Below are 13,032 nucleotides of genomic sequence, written 5' to 3'. Positions count from 1 at the left end.
GTTTTGCAACAAAAAAACTTAAAAACAGACTCCAAAGAGAGACTGCTGAATTCGAATTAATGTGCAAATTAGACACAATTAACTCAGGCCTTAACAGAGACTGGGAATGGTTGGGTCATTACACTAATTGAATCTATTTCCCTATGTTTAGTTCTCCTCACACCTTCTATGGGTTATCTTAATTACCACTTCAAAAGTTTTTTTTCCTCTGCTGACGATAGCTCATCTCAATTGATTAGCAGCAAAGAATCCTGTGGCACCTTATAGACTAACAGATGTTTTGGAGCATGAGCTTTCGTGGGTGAATACCCACTTCGTCGGATGTATGTAGTGGAAATTTCCAGGGGCAGGTATATATATGCAAGCAAGCTAGAGATAACGAGGTTAGTTCAATCAGGGAGGATGAGGCCCTCTTCTAGCAGTTGAGGTGTGAAAACCAAGGGAGGAGAAACTGGATCTGTAGTTGGCAAGCCATTCACAGTCTTTGTTCAATCCTGAGCTGATGGTGTCAAATTTGCAGATGAACTGAAGCTCAGCAGTTTCTCTTTGAAGTCTGGTCCTGAAGTTTTTTTGCTGCAGGATGTCCACCTTAAGGTCTGCTATAGTGTGGCCAGGGAGGTTGAAGTGCTCTCCTACAGGTTTTTGTATATTGCCATTCCTAATGTCTGATTTGTGTCCATTTATCCTTTTCCGTAGAGACTGTCCAGTTTGGCCGATGTACATAGCAGAGGGGCATTGCTGGCATATGATGGCGTATATTACATTGGTGGATGTGCAGGTGAATGAACCAGTGATGGTGTGGCTGATCTGGTTAGGTCCTGTGATGGTGTCGCTGGTGCAGATATGTGGGCAGAGTTGGCATCGAGGTTTGTTGCATGGATTGGTTCCTGAGCTAGAATTATTATGGTGTGGTGTGCAGTTACTGGTGAGAATATGTTTCAGGTTGGCAGGTTGTCTGTGGGCAAGGACTGGCCTGCCACCCAAGGCCTGTGAAAGTGTGGGATCATTGTCCAGGATGAGTTGTAGATCCTTGATGATGCGTTGGAGGGGTTTTAGCTGGGGACTATATGTGATGGCCAGTGGAGTCCTGTTGGTCTCTTTCTTGGGTTTGTCTTGCAGTAGGAGGCTTCTGGGTACACGTCTGGCTTTGTTGATCTGTTTCCTTATTTCCTCGTGTGGGTATTGTAGTTTTGAGAATGCTTGGTGGAGATTTTGTAGGTGTTGGTCTCTGTCTGAAGGGTTAGAGCAGATGCAGATGCAGACCACACTTTCACAGGCCTTGGGTGGCTGGTCAGTCCTTTCCCACAGACAACCTGCCAACCTGAAACATATTCTCACCAGTAACTGCACACCGCACCATAATAATTCTAGCTCAGGAACCAATCCATGCAACAAACCTCGATGCCAACTCTGCCCACATATCTACACCAGCGACACCATCACAGGACCTAACCAGATCAGCCACACCATCACTGGTTTATTCACCTGCACGTCCACCAATGTAATATATGCCATCACATGCCAGCAATGCCCCTCTGCTATGTACATTGGCCAAACTGGACAGTCTCTATGGAAAAGGATAAATGGACACAAATCAGACATTAGGAATGGCAATATACAAAAACCTGTAGGGGAGCACTTCAACCACCCTGGCCACACTATAGCAGACCTTAAGCTGGCCATCCTGCAGCAAAAAAACTTCAGGACCAGACTTCAAAGAGAAACTGCTGAGCTTCAAGTTCATCTGCAAATTTGACACCATCAGCTCAGGATTGAATAAAGACTGTGAATGGCTTGCCAGCTACAGATCCAGTTTCTCCTCTCTTGGTTTTCACACCTCAACTGCTAGAACAGGGCCTCATCCTCCCTGATTGAACTGACCTCGTTATCTCTAGCTTGCTTGCTAGCATATATATACCTGCCCCTGGAAATTTCCACTACATGCATCTGACGAAGTGGGTATTCACCCACGAAAACTCATGCTCCAAAACATCTGTTAGTCTATAAGGTGCCACAGGACTCTTTGCTGCTTTTACAGATCCAGACTAACACGGCTACCCCTCTGATACTCAATTGATTAGACTCTTCCTGTTGGTATGGCTACTTCCACCTTCTCATGTTCTCTGTATGTATAAATATCTCCTGTCTGTGTGTTCCATTCTGTGCATCTGAAGAAGTGAGCTGTAGCCCACGAAAGCTCATGCTGAAATAAATGTGTTAGTCTGTAAGGTGCCACAAGTACTCCTGTTCTTTTTGCGGATACAGACTAACACGGCTGCTACTCTGATACCTGTGCCTTGTGTCAGAAAGGGTCACTACCTCTCTGGCAGAATGACAACCCCAGAGCAGCAAGAGAGGAAGGGACCAGGAGGGGTGGGGGCTGGATGAGGGTGGTTAGTGGGACTAAGCCTGTGCCCATGGGAAGGGACGGTTCAGCGAGGAAAGCAGGATCAGGTCCAGACAAGCAGGTAGGCAACAGACAACGAGATCGGAAAACAGGCTGGGAGCCCTGAGGGGCAGAGTGGCAGGAGTAAGGAAAGAAGCAAGTCCAGGCCTGGGGAATTCAGATCCCTGGGACAATACTGGGAATGGTGAGATCTGAGTTGATGGAGGCATCATTCTGGGGGCTGGTCCACACTGGGGGGGGGGGGAAATCGATCTTAGATACGCAACTTCAGCTACGTGAATAACGTAGCTGAAGTAGAATATCTAAGATTGGATTACTCACCCATCCACACCGCGCGGGATTGAAGTTTGCGGCTCTCCATGTCGATTCCGGAACTCCGTTGGGGTTGATGGAGTTCCGGAATCGATATAAGCACACTCGGGGATCGATATATTTCGTCTAGATTAGACGCGATATATCGATCCCCGAGCAATCGATTTTAACCCGCCGATACGGCGGGTAGTCTGGACGTGGCCTTAGAGACAAACAAGTGAGTTAAGGAAAGAGAGTGAGAAGTTAACTCTGCAGAGGCTGGAAAGAATTAAGGAATTGAATCTTGTGAAAATGTTAACGAAAGAAAAGTGTTATAGGAAGCAAATTCTTGGTGTCATTGCAGCCATTCTGAAGGGAAAATGGGCCCTTTTCCAAAGGAAGGTCCTTAAATAAACCAGGCAATAAGACAATCTGCTTTGAATCATTTGACCGAACAATTTAGTCAAATGCGCTAAAAGAACATAAGGGGTTTCTATTGGAACTGACCTGCCCCCAAACATACAGCAATGTAATCTATGGGCAGCTGTGTAAACAGTAGAGCAGTGTGATGGGATGTTAAGCAAAAGAGGACAGATGTGTGTGTGTGTGTGTGTGTGTGTGTGTGTGAACATATACTGTAAATATGGGGAGTGTTTAAATGGTTTTTGTTTTGTTTTTAAATAACACCACTAAAAAGCCATTTGAATCTTTCATTCAATGTTGCAAAACTGCCAGACGCTTTCTGCCAGGCACAAATAACTGGTGTTATTTGGCTTTGGTATTTAGCACTTAACACTTAAGGTACCTCAGTGCTTTATAATGTTCATTATCTCAAGTAGTGGCTGCAGCAGGGTCGTCAAACCCAGGAGAAGGGGAAGAAATTCTGTATCCTCTTTTTTTTTGTAACAAAATAGCAGATAAAAGCTGTAGTAAAAGAAATAAGGAAAAAAGACAGTGCCTCTCTGGAGCAACAGCAGGGGTGAGGTGTACACAAAAAAAAAGAAGCAACATTAGAAACACTGAGCCTTAAGGTGGCTCTGAGTAATCAGATTGTAGTTTGATGAAAGTACATGAAAACTCTGTGAGCACAAAAGAAACAGTTACACCTTATGTAAAAATTGATATGGCTAATATAATGTTATAGAAGTAAAACTATGAAAGGAGGGTGCCTTTTCCCCCAGGACATGTGCAGTGTATATTGTAGAAGGGGTAAAAGAAATGCAAATAAAACATGCTACTTAATGAAAATCCTATTAGAGCTCTACAGGGAGCCCCAATAGGTTGTGTTTTCTTTTTCAGCTCACTGGGTGTTTTGGAAACAGGAGTTGAAAGTGAAAAGAAATCAAAACGCAGGTGGAAGTTGATTTTGTCCCTTCTAAGACAGAGTCTCTCAGCTGCTGATGGCTTTAGATACAGAAGCAAGCCAGAAAGTGTCTGTGTTAATGCAAATTACCTAACTGATAGAGGAAAGAGAGAACTGTCCATAAATGGCACCACAAAGGAGCTGCAGATAATGAATATGCCTGGCCAGCAAACAAACTACCTGAAACCAAAAGGCTCAAATTATGACCCTCCAGAGAAGGGTGGAAAACAAAGTCAAACCTAAAAATATGAGAGGGACAGGTTAACCCCAAGTAGGAAAAAATATCCTTTTTCTGTGTGCATGCAGTGCTGAAATCTGAAGACAGGTACGAAAGGGGTCTGCTTATATGCATGACACCCCTACCTTTTAATTCACCAAAACCCCAAGGATATAATTACATTAAAAAGCCTGTGCAAAGATTTCCAGAGAACATTGAACACATTGGCCTCAAAAACAAATTGTCTAAATAAAAGGCATAGTATAACCAGAAGCGGTGCCAGGGTTTTTGGCGCCCTAGGCAGGGGTCCTTCTGCGCTCCCGGTCGGCAGCGGCAATTCTACGGCGGGGGGGTCCTTCCGCGCTCCCAATCTTTGGGGCACTTCAGCGGCAGGTCCCGGAGCGAGTGAAGGACCCACTGCAGAATTGCTGCCAAAGATCCGGAGTGCGGAAGGACCCCCCGCCACCAAATTGCCGCCGAGAGCAGCAAAATGCCACCCCCCCAAATCCTGGCGCCCTAGGCGATCGCCTAGGTCGCCTAAATGGAAGCGCCAACCCTAGATATAACAAGATACTTTTAATAGACTTCATCTTAATATTAAACAGTGGGATAAATTTAATGTTAATAAGTACCCCTGTAACAATGTATAGTGTGCATGATTTTTGGAAAAACCTTTAAGGTCATATGGTAGCGAACAGGAGCTGCTAACATGGAGTTTTGCAAGGGAGTTCTCCAGGTGAAGGAGGAGCACATACAGCATCTGTGGGAGCAGAGCGGACAGGGAGCTGCAGACGGGAATTTGAGAGAGTTTGACAGAGGGAGGCTTACACCTGTGCCAGCACTGCTTCTGTCTCCTCCACCTGCGCCTGTAGCCAGACAGAGCACCAAAGCATGGATGCTTTTACCCAGATTCTGGTGTGGGCTTGCAAAGACTGTAATTTGCAATTTCCACTTACTGATATCCAGGCTGGGGGTGGCATCCAATGTGAAAGGTGCCTACTGGTGGAATCTCTCAGGCAGCAGGTGGGAGAGCTACAGGAGGAGGTGGCTAGGCTGAGGAACATCCATATCCATGAGCAATTCCTGGACAGTATCCATGTGGAGACAGCTGACGGTGCTGTCCCAGCTGACAGGACTACTGACACTCCAGTGGAGGAGGAGATGCCTCAGGGTGTATCTGACACACCAGTGGAGGAGGAGGAGGCTCAGGGTGGACACAGCCAGCTGGTTACTTCTAGCAGCAGGCAGTGCTCCACCGCTGCTGCGAACCCTCCTGCTGTGGTAAAAGATAACTGTTATGCTTTTCTTGGTACAGGAGAGAAGGAATCACCCCCAACAGTTAAGGAGGTGAAGCCCCGTACCTCTAAGGCTGGGAGGTCTGCTGCCACCACTGATAAGAAACTTAGGGTAGTGGTGGTTGGAGACTCTCTGCTGAGGGGGACGGAGACACCCATCTGTCGCCCTGACCGTTCATCCCGGGAGGTATGCTGCCTGCCAGGGGCCCGTATCCGAGATGTTACAGAGGCATTGTCGAGGATTATCCGGCCTTCTGACTACTACCCCATGCTACTCATCCATGTGGGCACAAATGATACTGCGAGGTGTGACACTGAGCAGATCAAGAATGACTACAGGGCTCTGGGAGTACAGGTTAAGGAGTTTGGAGCGCAGGTGGTATTCTCTTCGATTCTTCCTGTTGAAGGTAGGGGTCTGGGCAGAGACAGATACATCGTGGAGGTGAATGCCTGGCTGCGAAGATGGTGTCGCCAGGAGGGCTTTGGCTTCCTCGACCATGGGATGCTATTCGAGGAAGGACTGCTAGGCACAGATGGCGTTCACCTTTCGAAGAGGGGAAAGGCCTTATTTGCGCACAGACTGGCTAACCTAGTAAGGAGGGCTTTAAACTAGGTTTGACGAGGACAGGTGAGCAAAGCCCACAGGTAAGTGGGGAACAAGACCTGGGAGATGGGTTGGAAACAGGAGGGAGCACATGCTATAATGGCAGAGAGAAAGGAGGGTCAGGGCAAAGCTGGGAGGCAAGATCAAACCAGTATCTTAGATGCCTATATACAAATGCAAGAAGTATGGGTAATAAGCAGGAAGAACTGGAAGTGCTAATAAATAAATACAACTATAACATTGTTGGCATTACTGAAACTTGGTGGGATAATACATACGACTGGAATGTTGGTGTGGATGGGTACAGTTTGCTCAGGAAGGATAGACAGGGGAAAAAGGGAGGAGGTGTTGCCTTATATATTAAAAATGTACACACTTGGACTGAGGTGGAGATGGACATAGGAGACGGAAGTGTGGAGAGTCTCTGGGTTAGGCTAAAAGGGGTAAAAAACATGGGTGATGTCGTGCTGGGAGTCTACTACAGGCCACCTAATCAGGTGGAAGAGGTGGATGAGGCTTTTTTCAAACAACTAACAAAATCATCCAAAGCCCAAGATTTGGTGGTGATGGAGGACTTCAACTATCCAGATATATGTTGGGAAAATAACACCGCGGGGCACAGACTATCTAATAAGTTCCTGGACTGCATGGAAGACAACTTTTTATTTCAGAAAGTTGAAAAAGCTACTAGGGGGGAAGCTGTTCTAGACTTGATTTTAACAAATAGGGAGGAACTAGTTGAGAATTTGAAAGTAGAAGGAAGCTTGGGTGAAAGTGATCATGAAATCATAGAATTTGCAATTCTAAGGAAGGGTAGAAGGGAGTACAGCAGAATAGAGACAATGGATTTCAGGAAGGTGGATTTTGGTAAACTCAGAGAGCTGATAGGTAAGGTCCCATGGGAATTAAGACTGAGGGGAAAAACAACTGAAGAAAGTTGGCAGTTTTTCAAAGGGACACTATTAAGGGCCCAAAAGCAAGTTATTCCGATGGTTAGGAAAGATAGAAAATGTGGCAAAAGACCACCTTGGCTTAACCACGAGATCTTGCGTGACCTACAAAATAAAAGGGCATCATATAAAAAATGGAAACTAGGTCAGATCACAAAGGATGAATATAGGCAAATAACACAGGAATGCAGAGGCAAGATTAGAAAGGCAAAGGCACAAAATGAACTCAAACTAGCTATGGGAATAAAGGGAAACAAGAAGACTTTTTATCAATACATTAGAAGCAAGAGGAAGACCAAGGACAGGGTAGGCCCACTGCTCAGTGAGGAGGGGGAAACAGTAACGGGAGACTTGGAAATGGCAGAGATGCTTAATGACTTCTTTGTGTCGGTCTTCACTGAGAAGTCTGAAGGAATGTCTAGTATAGTGAATGCTTACGGGAAGAGGGTAGGTTTAGAAGAGAAAATAAAAAAAGAGCAAGTAAAAAATCACTTAGAAAAGTTAGATGCCTGCAAGTCACCAGGGCCTGATGAAATGCATCCTAGAATACTCAAGGAGTTAATAGAAGAGGTATCTGAGCCTCTAGCTATTATCTTTGGGAAATCATGGGAGACGGGGGAGATTCCGGAAGACTGGAAGGGGGCAAATATAGTGCCCATCTATAAAAAGGGAAATAAAAACAACCCAGGAAACTACAGACCAGTTAGTTTAACTTCTGTGCCAGGGAAGATAATGGAGCAGGTAATCAAAGAAATCATCTGCAAACACTTGGAAGGTGGTAAGGTGATAGGGAATAGCCAGCATGGATTTGTAAAGAACAAATCGTGTCAAACTAATCTGATAGCTTTCTTTGATAGGATAACGAGCCTTGTGGATAAGGGAGAAGCGGTGGATGTGATATACCTAGACTTTAGTAAGGCATTTGATACAGTCTTGCATGATATTCTTATAGATAAACTAGGAAAGTACAATTTAGATGGGGCTACTATAAGGTGGGTGCATAACTGGCTGGATAACCGTACTCAGAGAGTAGTTGTTAATGGCTCCCAATCCTGCTGGAAAGGTGGGGTTCCGCAGGGGTCTGTTTTGGGACCGGTTCTGTTCAATATCTTCATCAACGATTTAGATGTTGGCATAGAAAGTACGCTTATTAAGTTTGCGGACGATACCAAACTGGGAGGGATTGTAACTGCTTTGGAGGACAGGGTCAAAATTCAAAATGATCTGGACAAATTGGAGAAATGGTCTGAGGTAAACAGGATGAAGTTCAATAAAGATAAATGCAAAGTGCTCCACCTAGGAAGGAACAACCAGTTTCACACATACAGAATGGGAAGAGACTGTCTAGGAAGGACTATGGCAGAAAGAGATCTAGGGGTCATAGTAGACCACAAACTTAATATGAATCAACAGTGTGATACTGTTGCAAAAAAAGCAAACGTGATTCTGGGATGCATTAACAGGTATGTTGTAAACAAGACACGAGAAGTCATTCTTCCGCTTTACTCTGCGCTGGTTAGGCCTCAACTGGAGTATTGTGTCCAGTTCTGGGCACCGCATTTCAAGAAAGATGTGGAGAAATTGGAGAGGGTCCAGAGAAGAGCAACAAGAATGATTAAAGGTCTTGAGAATATGACCTATGAAGGAAGGCTGAAGGAATTGGGTTTGTTTAGTTTGGAAAAGAGAAGACTGAGAGGGGACATGATAGCAGTTTTCAGGTATCTAAAAGGGTGTCATCAGGAGGAGGGAGAGAACTTGTTCACCTTAGCCTCCAATGATAGAACAAGAAGCAATGGGTTTAAACTGCAGCAAGGGAGATTTAGGTTGGACATTAGGAAAAAGTTCCTAACTGTCATGATTGTTAAACACTGGAATAGATTGCCTAGGGAAGTTGTGGAATCTCCATCTCTGGAGATATTTAAGAGTAAGTTAGATAAATGTCTATTAGGGATGGTCTAGACGGTATTTGGTCCTGCCATGAGGGCAGGGGACTGGACTCGATGACCTCTCGAGGTCCCTTCCAGTCCTAGAGTCTATGAGTCTATGAGACTGAAGGTAAAAAATCCATTAAAATCAACATACCACACAGACTATGGTGAGAGATTGTGCCACACTCTCAAAGAAACTGCGGAACCACTTGATCAACATCCTATACAGCAAACAAGAGAGGATCAAGAATGAACTCTTATCTCCTTAGACTGACCTCACACTTGGTAAAGCAATCCCCATCCATTCATGTATTTATACCTGCTCCTGCATTTTTCCCTTCATGCATCTGACGGGGTGGGCTCTAGCCCACAAAAGCTTATGCCCAAATAAATGTATTAGTCTCTAAGGTGCCACAAGGACTCCTCATTGTGTTTGCTGATACAGACTAACACGGCTACCACTCTGAAACCTGTGGGATAATAATTCCCCCTAAACCCTTAAAAGGTAGGAGCCATTGAAACCTGGCCTGCCTATAGAACAAAACCACAGGAACATATGGGGGTAATTCCTCTTTGTTGGCAGCAATCAGCAAGGATATTTGTAAAAGGAAGTGATATTTTAAGCATTAATCTGCCACCCCCAAAGGGGTAGAAATACGTTCTTTTTGTTTTTCAGAAAATCAGGAAAAGCTGGTACCAGCTGAGGAGCAACCCAGAATACCATGGATCTATTGTTGTGACAAAGATTGTGTTTTGTGTTTTATGTTTTGTCTTGTGTTGTTTGTCTTGTTGCTACCATTGTTGTGCACTGTGTTACAAAAAAAAAGAAAATACTGCATTAGGAAGAAAAGGCTTAACAACTATTTTAACTGTATTTCCAGAAACCAATGTTGCAGAAGGGCGGAGGTCAAGAAATGCCAGCCTGTTAACAGGGAAACATCCTGAGGTGGTAAAGGCACATTTAAAGGCAAAATATGCATGATATACAAGGCTTATCTGTTGGGGGGAATAAAAGGATGGACATAAAAAAAATTTTAAGGCACAAAATGAAATTACCTAGGGAAAAAAAGGGGTTGTAAAAACCTTGCTTACTCAAAGACTAAGACTTGCCAGTTGTTACTTCTTAGTCAATTCCAGCGTGCAAGCCCAGCTGAATGCACCTGGGTGTTGTATGACACTGGATGTGAGGAAAGAAAAGCCATTGCCACACCTTCCCTGATTACTATAAGGGGCAGTACAGTAAAGACCCAGTGAAGGCAGAGCTGCCCTAATACTATCTCAATGTGAACTACTGACGGTTATTGGAGTTCCCTGGCAGCCGCGGGGGTGGGCAGCCTACAGAAAAGGCTCCCAAGAAATGTGCTGAACTGCTTTGGGTGGAATTGGATTAGAAGTTGAAGTGCTGGATGTTACTAACATAGAGGTATTGGCAAACAAACCAAGTTATGGTCATAAAGCTAATCATAATCTTTATTAGAATAAATGTTTCTCATATTGTAGCAATCAGGGGATGTGATTTTGACTTTCATGTTCCCGAATTTCAATATAGTCAGTTAAAAGTGTCTTATACTTTGAATTCTGTTGTAACACCTGTACCTCTTGGAATGGATTTAACTGCCTTACAAACATTGCTTGTACACCCTGATTTACGGAACCAGCTAGATACTGCAAAACAGGAAGGGTGCAGAGTCATGGTTACCATGCATCATAATGCCAATGAAATTAAACAGGTATTTGCCAGAATTGGCCAAGACCTGTCACACTACTGGTGGGAAGTGTTATTGGGATGGTCCCCCACTGTCACATCCTGAATTTGGCCCTACACCCCATCATAGTAATCTTGGGGTCCCAGTTAGTAGTGGCTTTTGTTACCAGCCAAATAACATGCTGGACCTGGCGCAAAATCCAGCAGTTGCAAGTCCCCCCACAGATGAGTCAGTGGTTACTGTCACCAGCACTCGTACCTCCGGGAAGGGAGGTTAAAACGATCACTTGTCAGTTGCTGTGCTGGTGTGCTAAGTATGGGATGCCAACAAGAAGATAATTTGCTTGGTCTCGGTTAAGAGCCTTGAGCTTTCACTGGATCTCAATGCAGGTGCACCCAGAAAAGGTGTGGCGACGACCATGTAAAGGTCCCCTTGTGTGAAAGGTGATCTTTAAAGAGGGGAACTGTACAGGGAGATTTTGGCAAAGCAGTAAAGTGCCTGAAACCACTATGGCTTATTACTAAAAGCAGCCAAGTCTGCAGGCCGTCAAGTTGCCATGTAGCAGGCTTAGCTTAACCAAGGCAGGAGGGGATGGGGTTTTGGGTACCACAGAAAGGGCAGTTTGACCCCATGTCCTTCCTGACAAGAATTGTGTTAAAGTTGCTGATGCATCAATTTTAGAGGAGCAGGATGTGCCCTCAGGAATCTGTCTGACAGGGTCTCAAGGCTGCAAACTCTGGTAAAAACCCACACCTGGTTAATCTATAATTAGAAAGAAGCCTCTTGCTGGACCATTGAAATTGCTTGCTGAACAAATTTTCTTTAAGGCTCATGTCATTGTATTATAAATAAAGGTGAGAAGTTTGAGGTAGTGGGACACTTTGTGATGTCCTGTTGCGTCAGGCATCTAGCAGCTGGACAGTCACGTCTCCCCTGATTTATTTCCTGACACCACCTCACACAGAGGAAACGTTACCAAGAGCTTTCCGTTGAAAGAACCCTGGGTAACACCAGGTCATTACTGAAGATGTTAAACAACACTGGACCTAGAACTTGAGTTAACAAGCTTGAGGTAAAATCCTAGTGAAGACAAGGCAGTGTGTAGTTTTCAGATGAGTTGTTAGGAGGTCAAGTTAAAGCCTGTGGAGGTGCCTAACAACTAATGTGACAAATATGACCTACCTTATCTCCATGAGCTTTTAGCTTGAGTTACGGGCAGTCCTTTCTTCCCATCCAGATGAGACCATCCAGAGTTCAGGAGCGCTGCAGGGGACTGCTTAGCATGGAGAGAAAGACTTTCAATTAAAATTAGAATCTTTTGGTTAAACCCAAATGACAAAATTTCCTGCCACATGGAGTAGAAAGAGAGCCTGAATGCATGTTATCTTGACGTTAACACTAGGCTGGGACGGAACTTGGTTTTAACAGGAACCCCCCCTTTCCTGCTCTGAGAATATTTCTCACTTTTGCTGAGGATGGAAGCTAGCTTACAAAAACCTCCCGATGCAGTAGGGCTGGGTTCTGCCATGCTAATCCACACTGGGTTATACCTTCCTCCACAAGCAGCCTCACTCATTTGAAGGGGACCAGCTGCAAATTAAAGGTTTTCTCATAGTGAGTAAAATTGGCAGACTCTCACCCTCTGGCTTGGTCTACACTACAGAGTTAGACACTGCGGGTTTCAAAGTTAAAATCAAAACCATGAGAGTGTCATTTTGGGGGAAAGTAAGTAAATGTGAGCAATCGCCACCATTAGTGATATAACTTTCCAAAGTCACTAGCATGTTCATACATTATTTTCTTTAACTCTATTGGCAGCTGTTGATTTAAACCATCTCATACAAGTGACTTCGCCACACTAATTAACCACTGCTGAGCCTCGATGCACGAACAGCTTCTGAGAGATTTGATTTTAAAATGCTCAGAGCACCCAATATTTGGAAGTGGTCTTGCTGCTGCATCTCGAGCCAGTGTTGAAGAATAGTCACTATGTCAAATGTTATAGATTCCAGGCTTTGGAATGCCGAACTGAGAGGTTCTGAGAGGGGGGCTGCATCATGGCCCAATTCTCCTATACACTTAGCCAAATATTGCTGACCCACAGCATCAAGTACCCCCAAACTAGCTCCATTCTGCCTAATAAGATTGCTCCCAAATCTCCTTTTCCCTCTTGATTACTGAAGAAGTTGGAGGCAACACTCCCTTTAGCCAAGCTCTCCACCCCAAAAGCAGCAGAGAGATATAATGGGCACAAGGGGCGTACCATGTGGC

At 44.7% G+C, this 13,032-nt stretch overlaps 2 protein-coding genes across 6 annotated transcripts in view; one reads left to right on the top strand and one right to left on the bottom strand.

The window, feature by feature from the left end:
• LOC127046424 (C-type lectin domain family 4 member F-like) overlaps window positions 1-12,101 on the bottom strand; it is a 134,122-nt gene extending 122,021 nt beyond the window's left edge. For all 3 annotated transcript variants that reach the window (XM_050943448.1, XM_050943449.1, XM_050943450.1), the window contains exon 1: window positions 11,944-12,101. The gene's annotated coding sequence lies outside the window, so the exon portion shown is untranslated. The remainder of the gene's footprint in view (window positions 1-11,943) is intronic.
• LOC127046421 (C-type lectin domain family 4 member F-like) overlaps window positions 1-13,032 on the top strand; it is a 280,381-nt gene that overhangs the window by 176,284 nt on the left and 91,065 nt on the right. The window lies entirely within an intron of this gene.

This window comes from Gopherus flavomarginatus, chromosome 3, assembly GCF_025201925.1.
Source record: "Gopherus flavomarginatus isolate rGopFla2 chromosome 3, rGopFla2.mat.asm, whole genome shotgun sequence".
NCBI classification, from domain to species: Eukaryota; Metazoa; Chordata; order Testudines; family Testudinidae; genus Gopherus; species Gopherus flavomarginatus.
Note: the sequence above shows the minus strand (reverse complement) of the source record. Positions and strands in the feature narration are given on the sequence as shown.